We start from the raw sequence: 11,205 nt of genomic DNA, 5'->3' as shown, positions 1-11,205 counted from the left end.
TCCTCTTCTTCCTCCTCCTTCTCCTTCTCCTCCTCCTTTCTCCTTAATAACACGTGCAAAAAGAAATTACAGACTTACACATACAAAAAAAAAAGGTAAAAAATTAAGCTTATTCAAACGCAGAAAAACGAGGAAGATGTCCACCCGGGGTTCTAGATTATGCAAGAGAACCTTTGAATGGCGAGGGAGCGACTGACAGATGTAGTGACTGACTGACTGACTGAGCGACCGCAATCTTACCTGGACGAGGAGAAAGAAAATTAAATGAAAATGAAGATGGTGAAAGAATTATACACAAGAAAGAAAGGAAGTGGAAATAAGAGACGGGGCGAAAAAAAGTAAAGAAAGAAGAGATAGAAGAAAGCATAGGTCGTAAAAATATGCATAAGGAAAGAAAAGAAAGGAAAATAGAAGAAAATGAAGATGGTGAAAGAATTATATACAAGAAAGAAAGGAAATGGAAATAAAAGACAGGCGAAAAGAAGAGATAAAAGAGAGCATGTAGGTCGTAAAAATAGCATGAGGAATGAAAAGAAAGGAAATAACAAGAAAATGAAGATGATGAAAGAATTATATACAAGAAAGAAAGGAAGTGGAAACAAAAGACAGGCGAAAAGAAGAGATAAAAGAGAGTAAGTCGTAAAAATATGCATAAGGAAAGAAAAGAAAGGAAATTAGAAGAAAATGAAGATGGTGAAAGAATTATACACAAGAAAGAAAGGAAATAAGAAAAGAAAAGAAAGGAAAATAGAAGAAAATGAAGATGATGAAAGAATTATACACAAGAAAGAAAGGAAGAGGAAATAAAAGACAGGCGAAAAGAAGGGATAGAAGGAGTATGTAGGTCGTAAAAATATCATAAGGAAAGAAAAGAAAGGAAATTACAAGAAAATGAAGATGGTGAAAGAATTATACACAAGAAAGAAAGGAAGAGGAAATAAAAGACATGCTAAAAGAAGAGATAAAAGAGAGTATGTAGGTCGTAAAAATAGCATAAGGAAAGAAAAGAAAGGAAAATAGAAGAAAATGAAGATGGTGAAAGAATTATACACAAGAAAGAAAGGAAATGGAAATAAAAGACAGGCGAAAAGAAGGGATAGAAGAGAGTATGTAGGTCGTAAAAATATCATAAGGAAAGAAAAGAAAGGAAAATAGAAGAAAATGAAGATGGTGAAAGAATTATACACGAGAAAGAAAGGAAATGGAAATAAAAGACAAGCGAAAAGAAGAGATAAAAGAGAGTATGTAGGTCGTAAAAATATCATAAGGAAAGAAAAGAAAGGAAAATAGAAGAAAATGAAGATGGTGAAAGAATTATACACAAGAAAGAAAGGAAATGGAAATAAAAGACAGGCGAAAAGAAGAGATAAAAGAGAGTATGTAGGTCGTAAAAATATCATAAGGAAAGAAAAGAAAGGAAATTAGAAGAAAATGAAGATGGTGAAAGAATTATACACAAGAGAGAAATAAGTGAAAATAAAAGACAGGCGAAAAGAAGAGATAAAAGAGAGTATGTAGGTCGTAAAAATAGCATAAGGAAAGAAAAGAAAGGAAATAACAAGAAAATGAAGATGGTGAAAGCATTATACACAAGAAAGAAAGGAAATGGAAATAAAAGACAGGCGAAAAGAAGAGATAAAAGAGAGTATGTAGGTCGTAAAAATATCATAAGGAAAGAAAAGAAAGGAAAATAGAAGAAAATGAAGATGATGAAAGAATTATACACAAGAGGGAAAGGAAGTGGAAATAAAAGACAGGCGAAAAGAAGGGATAGAAGAGAGTATGTAGGTCGTAAAAATATCATAAGAAAAGAAAAGAAAGGAAAATAGAAGAAAATGAAGACGGCGAAAGAATTATACACAAGAAAGAAAGGAAATGGAAATAAAAGACAGGCGAAAAGAAGGGATAGAAGGAGTATGTAGGTCGTAAAAATATCATAAGGAAAGAAAAGAAAGGAAAATAGAAGAAAAGCAGGTGGTAAAAAAATTATACACAAGAAAGAAAAGAAAGTGGAAATAAAACAAAGAAAAAAAAGCGTTCTCACCGTTCTTATCCAACAGTAGTGAGTCACCGATGAGTCACTTACCCGGAAAGAGAGAGAGAGAAAAAAATGGAAGGTTAGTGTGAGTCAATAACGCACGCACGCACTCACGCACGTAGTCTCTCTCTCTCTCTCTCTACCGTGAATGAGAGAGAGAGAGAGAGAGAGAGAGAGAGAGAGAGAGAGAGAGAGAGAGAGAGAGAGAGAGAGAGAGAGAGAGAGAGAGAGAGAGAGAGAGAGAGAGAGAGAGAGAGAGAGAGAGATTAGGCCGAAATTGCCAATCAATCAGTGGAATCGAATAACCAAATTACTGATTATAAAGAGAGAAAGGAATATAGCAATAAAAGATAAATTAATAAGCAATGAGCAATAATAATGATAATAATAATGACTCACTATTATTATTATTATTATTATTATTATTATTATTATTATTATTATTATTATTATTATTATTATTATTATTATTATTATTATTATTATTACTATTGTTGTTGTTGTTGTTGTTTTCCTTTACTGATCTCTCTAGTGTAAGAAAAAAAATATCACGGAGAAGAAAAACAATAGAGAGAGATTTAGAGAGACAGACAGACAGACATATAGACCAAGACACAGTGACGATAGAAGAAGAAGAAAGAAAGGAAGATAAAATAAGAATGGAGGAGGAGGAGGAGGAGGAGGAAAAGAGGGAAGAGAAGAAATTGAAACAAGCGGATGATCAAAGTGACGAAAGAAGGAACAGAGGAAGGATAACGAAAGAGAGGAGGAGGAGGAGGAGGAGGAGGAGGAGGAGGAGGAGGAGGAGGAGGAAAGGAATAAAGAGCGAAAAGAAGTTGAGACAAAGACAGACAGAGATGGACACAAAAAGTTTATATACACACGAACATACACACAGATAGATAGATAGATAGATAGAGAGAGAGAGAGAGAGAGAGAGAGAGAGAGAGAGAGAGAGAGAGAGAGAGAGAGAGAGAGAGAGAGAGAGAGAGAGAGAGAGAGAGAGAGAGAGAGAGAGAGAGAGAGAGAGAGAGAGAGAGAGAGTAAATATATGAAAGAAAATTCGATAGAGCCAGCGTCCAATAACTCTTCTTAGAATTTGCATATCCGATTCATGTTTCAGTCTCTCTTCTCTCTCTCTCTCTCCCTTCTGTCACTTTCTTTGAAAATTTGAAAAGATTCCCGCGGAGTTAAGTTCCGTTTCATATTATGAGAGAGAGAGAGAGAGAGAGAGAGAGAGAGAGAGAGAGAGAGAGAGAGAGAGAGAGAGAGAGAGAGAGAGAGAGAGAGAGAGAGAGAGAGAGAGAGAGAGAGAGAGAGAGAGAGAGAGAGATAGAGAGAGAGAGAGAGAGAGAGAGAGAGAGAGAGAGAGAGAGAGAGAGAGAGAGAGAGAGAGAGAGAGAGAGAGAGAGAGAGAGAGAGAGAGAGAGAGAGAGAGAGAGAGAGAGAGAGAGAGAGAGAGAGAGAGAGAGAGAGAGAGAGAGAGAGAGAGAGAGAGAGAGAGAGAGAGAGAGAAGGGATGGGGGTGGAGGTGGAAACAGCAAAGGAAAGTACAGAAATAGGGAGAGAGGGAGGGAGGGAGAGAGGAAGGGAGGGTAAGGACACACGAAGGAAAAGGAAAGGGAAGGAGAAGAAAGAGAGGGAGGGAAGGAGGGAAAAGGAGAAAGGGAGAAAAGAATGAGAAGAAAAGAGATATGATGCGGGAGAGAGAGAGGGAACGAAGGAAAAGAGGGAAGGAAAAGAGGAAAAGAAAGGAGAGGAAAGGAAATGAGAAGAAAGGAGAGTGAAAACAAAAAGGAAAATGATAAAATGCAATAAACGGGAAACTAAGAAAAAAAGCTAAAAATGAAAGAAATGAAAAATGAAAAAGAGAGAAAAGGAAAGGAAAGGAGAAGAAACAGAGAGGGAGGGAAGGAGGGAAAAGGAGGGAAAGGGAGAAAAGAATGAGAAGAAAAGAGATATGATGCGGGAGCGAGAGAGGGAACGAAGGAAAGGAGGGAAGGAAAAGAGGAAAAGAAAGCAGAGGAAAGAAGATGAGAGGAAAATGAAAAATCCAAAAAACAGGAAAACTAAGAAAAAAAAGCTAAAATGAAAGAAATGAAAAATGAAAAAAGAGAGAAAAACGAAACAAATAAAGACCCAAATGAGAAGAAGAATTAGAAGAGAAGAGAAAAAATAATAATAAAAAGATAGGAAATAATACAAAGGAGAGAAGAGAAGAGAGGAGATAATAAGAGGAGAAATTGGAGGAAAAAAAGGATGATAAAAGAAAAGAAAAGAATAGAAAAGTAACGGGCTTTTTTTTATTATTGTTTCCTTTTTTTTGTGCCCTTGTGCTGTCTCCTTTGCTGTAAAAAAAAAGTAAAAAAAAAAAACAGAAGGGAAGGAAAGGATAAAAGGAAAAAATAAAGCAAATAATTTCAGTAATAACAAAAAAATCGGGGAAAAAGAAAGACAAAAACGCCCGAAAAAAGTAAAGCCTCGAATGAGCCGAATTTATGCCTTGTATATTTCCCGGGCTGGGCGGCGCCGCTTCCCTCGCTTTCATTTCGTTTCATAAAGTTTGGTTCGCGAGTTACGGCTTCGGCGCTGTCCTGCATGTGTCCACTCCGATGCCCTTCACGTCTATCTCTCTATCTATCTATCTGTCTCAGTTTTTTCTCTCGTCTAATTTCTCTTTTTTTTATCTCTTTTTTTTCTATTGGTTATTTTTTCCTTTTTTCTCTGTTTTTCTCTTTTTCTCGCTCTGTCTTTCTCCCTCTTTTCTCTTTTTTTCCTTTCCTCTTTTTTCTTTCCGCTTTGTATTTCCGTCTTTTCTCTTTTCTCTCCTTTTTCTCTTTTCTCTCTCTCTCCCTTTTCTTCCTTCTTTCTTTTTCTTTATTCTTTTCTATTTCTTTTTTTCTTTTTCCTCCTCCTATTTCTCTTTATGATTATTTTTCTCTCTCTTTTATTCCTTTTCGGGTTATTTCTATTCACCTAAATCACCGCTTGTGTTCTCTGATTCTGTCCCTGCTCTCTCTCTCTTATTTAAATTGTAGTACATTTCCGGTTCTGTATTACAAGTTCCAATGTCTTTAAGAGAGTATACAAAAGTCCTTTAAGTCGTACAACAAATTCAGTTCTGCAGTAAAAGTTATAAATTCTTTAACAGAGAGAATATCATGTTTTGTCGAGCTGTAATTCGTTTTTATTTCCCTATTACAAGCTACAAATTCTTTAACAGAGAATATACTTATGTTATTCAGTCGTGCTACGTCTATTAAGTCCTGTGTTACAAGTTATAAGTTTTTTGCAAGAGAGAGAATACGTATGTTAGGTAGCGTATTGAATTTTATGTCCAGTTTTACAATTTCTTAGGTCTTTAACCCGGTAGCAGCGACGGGCCAAATTTGTGGCTTTACCGTGTACCAACGACGGCCCAAATTTGTGGCGTTACCGTGTACCAGCGATGAGCCAAATTTGCGGCTCTACCGTGTACCAGCGATGGGCCAAATTTGCGGCTCTACCGTGTACCAGCGATGAGCCAAATTTGCGGCTCTACCGTGTACCAGCGATGGGCCAAATTTGTGGCTTTACCGTGTACCAGCGATGAGCCAAATTTGAGGCTCTACGTGTAATACCAGCGATGACAAATTTGCGGCTCTACTGTGTACCAGCGATGGGCCAAATTTGTGGCTTTACCGTGTACCAGCGACGGGCCAAATTTGTGGCTTTACCGTGTACCAGCGATGGGCCAAATTTCTGCCATGATATAAACCTCCCAAAATAGATGATGCATAAACTGATCACACATGCGTTGATATATATTATGGAATGGTTTGCGTGAGTGATGATTCTTTCTCATTATTTTACTTGAAGGGGCCTTTAACCTAACCTAACCTAACCTAACCTAACCTAACCTAACCTAAGAAAATGACCCCCGCAGCTACCGGGTTAACTCATTTTCCTCTCTTTCAGTCTCCCTTACTTCCCTCCTCCATTTCCTCCCTCCGTCCTTAATTTTCTCCTCCCTTCTCCCTTTTGTTCCATCTCTCCTTTCTGCGTTTAACTCATTTTCCTCGCTTTCTCCTTCCTCTTTCTCTCCCTCCCTTCCTCCCTTTGTTTTCCTTCCAAATTGCCCTTCTCCGTTCCGCTTCCTTTCGTCTTTTCTCCCTTTCAACTTCCCTCCCTCCTCCCTTTCCCTCCTTTTCTCTCTCCCTCTGTCCCTTTCTTTCATTAGTTTTACCTTCTCCCTTTTCCTCCCTTCTCTTCCCTTCCCTCTTTTTCCTTCCCTTTCCCTTCTCCCTTTTATTCCTTTTCTCTTCTGCGTGTTAACTACCTCCCTTTCCTTCCCTTTCCCTTCCTTTCTTTCCAAATTTCCCTTTTCTCCCTTCTTTTCCATCCCCCTTCTTCATTTTAACTCATTTTCCTCCCTTTCAACGTTCCCTTTCCTTCCTTCCCCCCTCTTTCCCTCCCTCCCTCCCTTCCTTCCTTTCCGCCCTTCTGCTGTACCCGCCTTCCAAACCTGAGTCATCTCCCTCCCTCTCTCCCTCCCTTCCCTCCCTTCCTCTCTCTCCCTCCCTCTGTCAGTGTCGCCAGGTGGGTCTGAGCCAAATGACATCAGGAAGTCATTTTTCATTCTCGGGTCAGACGCTGTGAAGTTCCCGGCGCTCACACTTGAAATTAGGCCGGAATGTGAGGGCCGGGGAATTTTAGGGACCAGAAATTATACGCCGCTGTCGATTTTCGGGGTCTGGGAGAGGGTGTGTGAGGGTGTCTGTTTTTGGAGTGCGAGGGGAGCTTATCGGCTGTAGTTGTGAGGTGATGGGACTTGCTGAGCTAAAGAAAGAGACTTAGTAGAAATATACGAACATAAGGAGTGTGAAATTACCACGCCGCTGTCGATTTTGGGGCTGGGAGAGGGTGTGTGAGGGTCTGTTTTTGGAGTGCGAGGGGAGCTTATAGGCTGTAGTTGTGAGGTGATGGGAGTTGCTGAGCTAAAGAAATAGACTTAGTAGAAATATACGAACATAAGGAGTGTGAAATTACCACGCCGCTGTCGATTTTGGGACTGGGAGAGAGTGTGTGAGGGTGTCTGTTTTTGGAGTGCGAGGGGAGCTTATCAGCTGTAGTTGTGAGGTGATGGGACTTGCTGAGCTAAAGAAATAGACTTAATAGAAATATACGAACATAAGAAGTGTGAAATTACCACGCCGCTGTCGATTTTGGGGGCTGGGAGAGAGTGTGTCTGGAATATTGGTGATGAGTAGAGTGGTTCGAGGCTGTAGTTGTGAGGTGAAGGGAGTTTGTATGCTGGAGAAATTGACTCGGTAGCAACATACGAACATAAGGACTGTGAAACTCTTATGGTCCGTCAATTCTTCGGCTGGGAATGTTCGTTACGTGAGATTTTATGGGGTCTCAAGTTACGTTATGTGAGGTGGTGGAGACAGTACGCTTCAGAAACAAGAGCGTATCAAGACACCTCTCCACCCGAAATTGACCTCTCTTTTGGCTACTCTTTATTTTTTTATTTTGTGAGAGCGGCGAGTAGCGTTTTTTTTTTTTTTTGTAACCTTTTTGTTGCCTTTGAGCCGTATCCTTTGATGTAAAAACACACACACACACACACACACACACACACACACACACACACACACACACACACACGAACATTATGAGCCTAGTGATAGTTTGACAAGGCTTCTGCGGTGTACCATGAGCGTAGGGAATCACTCATGAGACCCCATTTGATCTCCTGAGAGGCCTTGAAAAATATTTGTTGAGAGTCGAAAGCGTCTCAGAATACAGGCTCTGCTATTCTCGCCTCCAGAGATAGATAGATGGGTAATTAAATAGATAGATAGATACTTTATTGACATCTGAACTAGCTCCGAAATGGTCGTTATAGTTTCCTTTCTCAAATAATTTTCCTCTCTTTCAAGTTACCCTCCCAAGTTCCCTTCTCTCCCTCCCTCCCTTGCTTCCTACCTCCCTTTCTTTTCTCTTTCAAATCACTCTTTTTCCCTTCCGCTCCTTTGTTTCTGAGGGGAAGGAATCATAAATACCTTGAGATTTTTAGATATTGAACGTATTGGGTCTTTATATGAACGTACAGCGAACGCCATATAACGACAGGGAGATGATGGATTCCCGACACTAACACTAAATAATTTTCTTTTATTTCTAGTTACCCTCCCAAGCTCCCTTCTCTCTCTCCCTCCCTCCCTTGCTTCCTCCCTCTCTTTCTTTTCCTTTTCGAATTACTCTTCCCCCTCCCGCTCCTTTCTTTGTTTCTGAGGGGAAGGAATCGTAAATACCTTGAAATTTTTAGATATTGAACGTGTTGGGTCTTTATATGAACGTACAGCGAACGCCATATAACGAAAGGGGATGATGGGCTGCCGACACTAACCCCACTGCTCCACTCTTCTCCACTTGCTGAAATGAAATGCGTAGGAGTACAGTGTGTGAAATACCTCGTTGCGTTACAGTGTGGATTTATAGCCGTGTATACTCCAACCTGATATGTCCTCTCTCTCCGCCTCTCTCTCTCTCTCTCCCTCACACACACACACACACACACACACACAGGGAAGGGTGGGGGAAAAAAAGAGAGCGTGATAAATAATATAATGAATGGTGGCTATTAAGAAAGGGAGGAACAGGAGGGAAAGAGAAGGGAGGAAAGGAAGGAAGAACAAGAGGAGATAAAGAGGAGAGAAAAGAAGTGAGGGAAGGGAAGAAATAGAGGAGGGGAAGAAGATAGGAAGGATAAAAGGGAGAGAAAGGAAGTGAAGGGATAAATGGGGGAGAAGAGAGAGAGAGAGAGAGAGAGAGAGAGAGAGAGAGAGAGAGAGAGAGAGAGAGAGAGAGAGAGAGAGAGAGAGAGAGAGAGAGAGAGAGAGAGAGAGAGAGAGAGAGAGAGAGAGAGAGAGAGAGAGAGAGAGAGAGAGAGAGAGAGAGAGAGAGAGAGAGAGAGAGAGAGAGAGAAAGGAGGAGGAAAATGGAATAAACAGGAGAGGAAGGGGAATGTAATTGAAGTAGACAGCAAGCAAAGGAAACACACACACACACACACACACACACACACACACACACACACACACACACACACACACATTATCAGCAACACAGCTTCAACACGCTTCAAACTCAAAGGACAGGACAGGGATGGACAGCACAGGGAAGGGAAGGGAAGGGAAGGGAAGGTACAGGAAGGGAAGGGAAGGGAAGGGAAGGGAAGGGAAGGGACTCGACATGACATATTGCAATACAGGCTACGCTCTACGACCGTTGTAATCCCGGGCTCACACTATGATATTCTGCGACACAATAGTTCAGCGAAAGGAGAAAACTGTATTACGCGTGGAGATGTGTGTTCAACGTGACTGAGTGTCGAATATTCTAATAGTTTGTAACACGGACACCGAACTTTTTTGATGCGCGTGTTGTCAGTCGCTGGAAAACTGTATTGCAAGTTAGTTTTGCATTTTCTATAAGTTTGTGACACTGCAGCGAATTTTTTTTTTTGTATTGGAAAACTGTATTGTCTGTAGGTGTTCAATGTGACTTGGTGCTGCATTTTCTAATAGTTTAAAACACAGAAAGGGAACTATTTTTTATTGTGTTGTCAGTCGCTGGAAAACTGTATTGCAAGTTAGTTTTGCATTTTCTATAAGTTTGTAACACTGCAGCGGAGGGTTTTGCTTTTTACGTTGATTTATGGAACACTGTATTGTCTGTAGCTGTTCGATGTGACTTAGTTTTGCATTTCTATAAGTTCGTAACACTGGCACGGAACCTTTTGCTTGTGTTACGTCGGCCACAGCAAAACTATATTATCGAACTATTCAATGGGGTAAGTTCGGTGCAAGGAAAACTATATATTGTGGAAGTGTTGAATGTGACTCAGGTTTGCATTTCTGTAAGTTCGTAACACAAGAACATAACTCTTTTTTGTTGTGTTACGTCTATGCAAGGAAAACTATATTGTGTGATATTGTTCAACGTGACTCAGTTTTGCATTTCCACAAATTCGTAACACAAGCACATAACTCATTTTTTGGTTGTGTTACGTCTATGCAAGGAAAACTATATTGTGTGTAACTGTTCAACGTGACTTAGGTTTGCATTTCCACAAGTTCATAACACAAGCACATAACTCATTTTTTGGTTGTGTTTCGTCTGTGGAAGGAAAACTATATTGTGTGTAACTGTTCAACGTGACTCAGTTTTGCATTTCTGTAAGTTCATAACACAAGCACATAACTCATTTTTTGGTTGTGTTGCGTCTGTGGAAGGAAAACTATATTGTGTGTAACTGTTCAACGTGACTTAGGTTTGCATTTCCACAAGTTCATAACACAAGCACATAACTCATTTTTTGGTTGTGTTGCGTCTGTGCAAGAAAAACTATATTGTGTGGAACTGTTCAGCGTGACTCAGTTTTGCATTTCTGTAAGTTCGTAACACAAGCACATAACTCATTTTTTGGTTGTGTTGCGTCTGTGCAAGGAAAACTATATTGTGTGGAACTGTTTAACGTGACTCAGTTTTGCATTTCTGTAAGTTCGTAACACTGCCATGGCCAACGTTTTTGCCTCTAAGTTCATAACATTACCTCATAACTTTTTGGATGTGGTCATTTAAGAAAGGGAAATAAAGGGAGAGGAAGGGAAAGGGAGGAGGGAGGGGAGGAAAGGGAGAAAATGAGTTAGGAAAGATGGAGCAAAAGGGAGAAGAGAAAATTAGGGAAAGTGCCGGCAAGGGAGGGAGGGAGGGAGAGAAGGGAAGGGAGGGAAGAGGAAGATGGATGGGAGGGAAAATAGAAAGGGAGGAAAATTAGTTTAAAACGCAAAAAGGAGAGGAAGGAACAGAAGGGAGAACCGAGTAATTTGGAGAGAAAACAAAGGAGAGGGAGGAAGGAAGGGAGGGAGGGAGGGAAAGGGAGGGAAGGGAGAGGAAGGTAAGTGAGTGTGAAGAAAGGGAGGGAAAGGAGTTTAAATACAGAACAAAAGGGAGAAGAGAAAATGGAGGAAAGGGAGAGAAGGAGTGAAGGTTGAAAGGGAGGAAAATGAGCTAAAAGGATGAAAGGAGAGAGAGAGAGAGAGAGAGAGAGAGAGAGAGAGAGAGAGAGAGAGAGAGAGAGAGAGAGAGAGAGAGAGAGAGAGAGAGAGAGAGAGAGA

The 11,205-nt window shown here is 40.3% G+C and overlaps 1 long non-coding RNA gene across 4 annotated transcripts; it reads left to right on the top strand.

Annotated features, from left to right (window-relative positions):
* Positions 1-2,173, top strand: LOC126997183 (uncharacterized). Of its 4 annotated transcripts, XR_007751931.1 has the most exons (4): positions 1-505; positions 845-1,384; positions 1,519-1,653; positions 1,789-2,173. It is a non-coding gene; the product is annotated as an uncharacterized LOC126997183 (long non-coding RNA). The 4 variants fall into 4 exon arrangements; XR_007751933.1 differs by lacking the exon at positions 1,519-1,653; XR_007751929.1 differs by lacking the exon at positions 1,789-2,173 and having other exon boundaries at positions 1,519-1,782.
* Positions 2,174-11,205: the final 9,032 nt, after the last annotated feature.

This window comes from Eriocheir sinensis, chromosome 11 (assembly GCF_024679095.1).
Source record: "Eriocheir sinensis breed Jianghai 21 chromosome 11, ASM2467909v1, whole genome shotgun sequence".
Taxonomy (NCBI): Eukaryota; Metazoa; Arthropoda; class Malacostraca; order Decapoda; family Varunidae; genus Eriocheir; species Eriocheir sinensis.
This window is presented reverse-complemented; position numbering and strand designations above follow the sequence as displayed.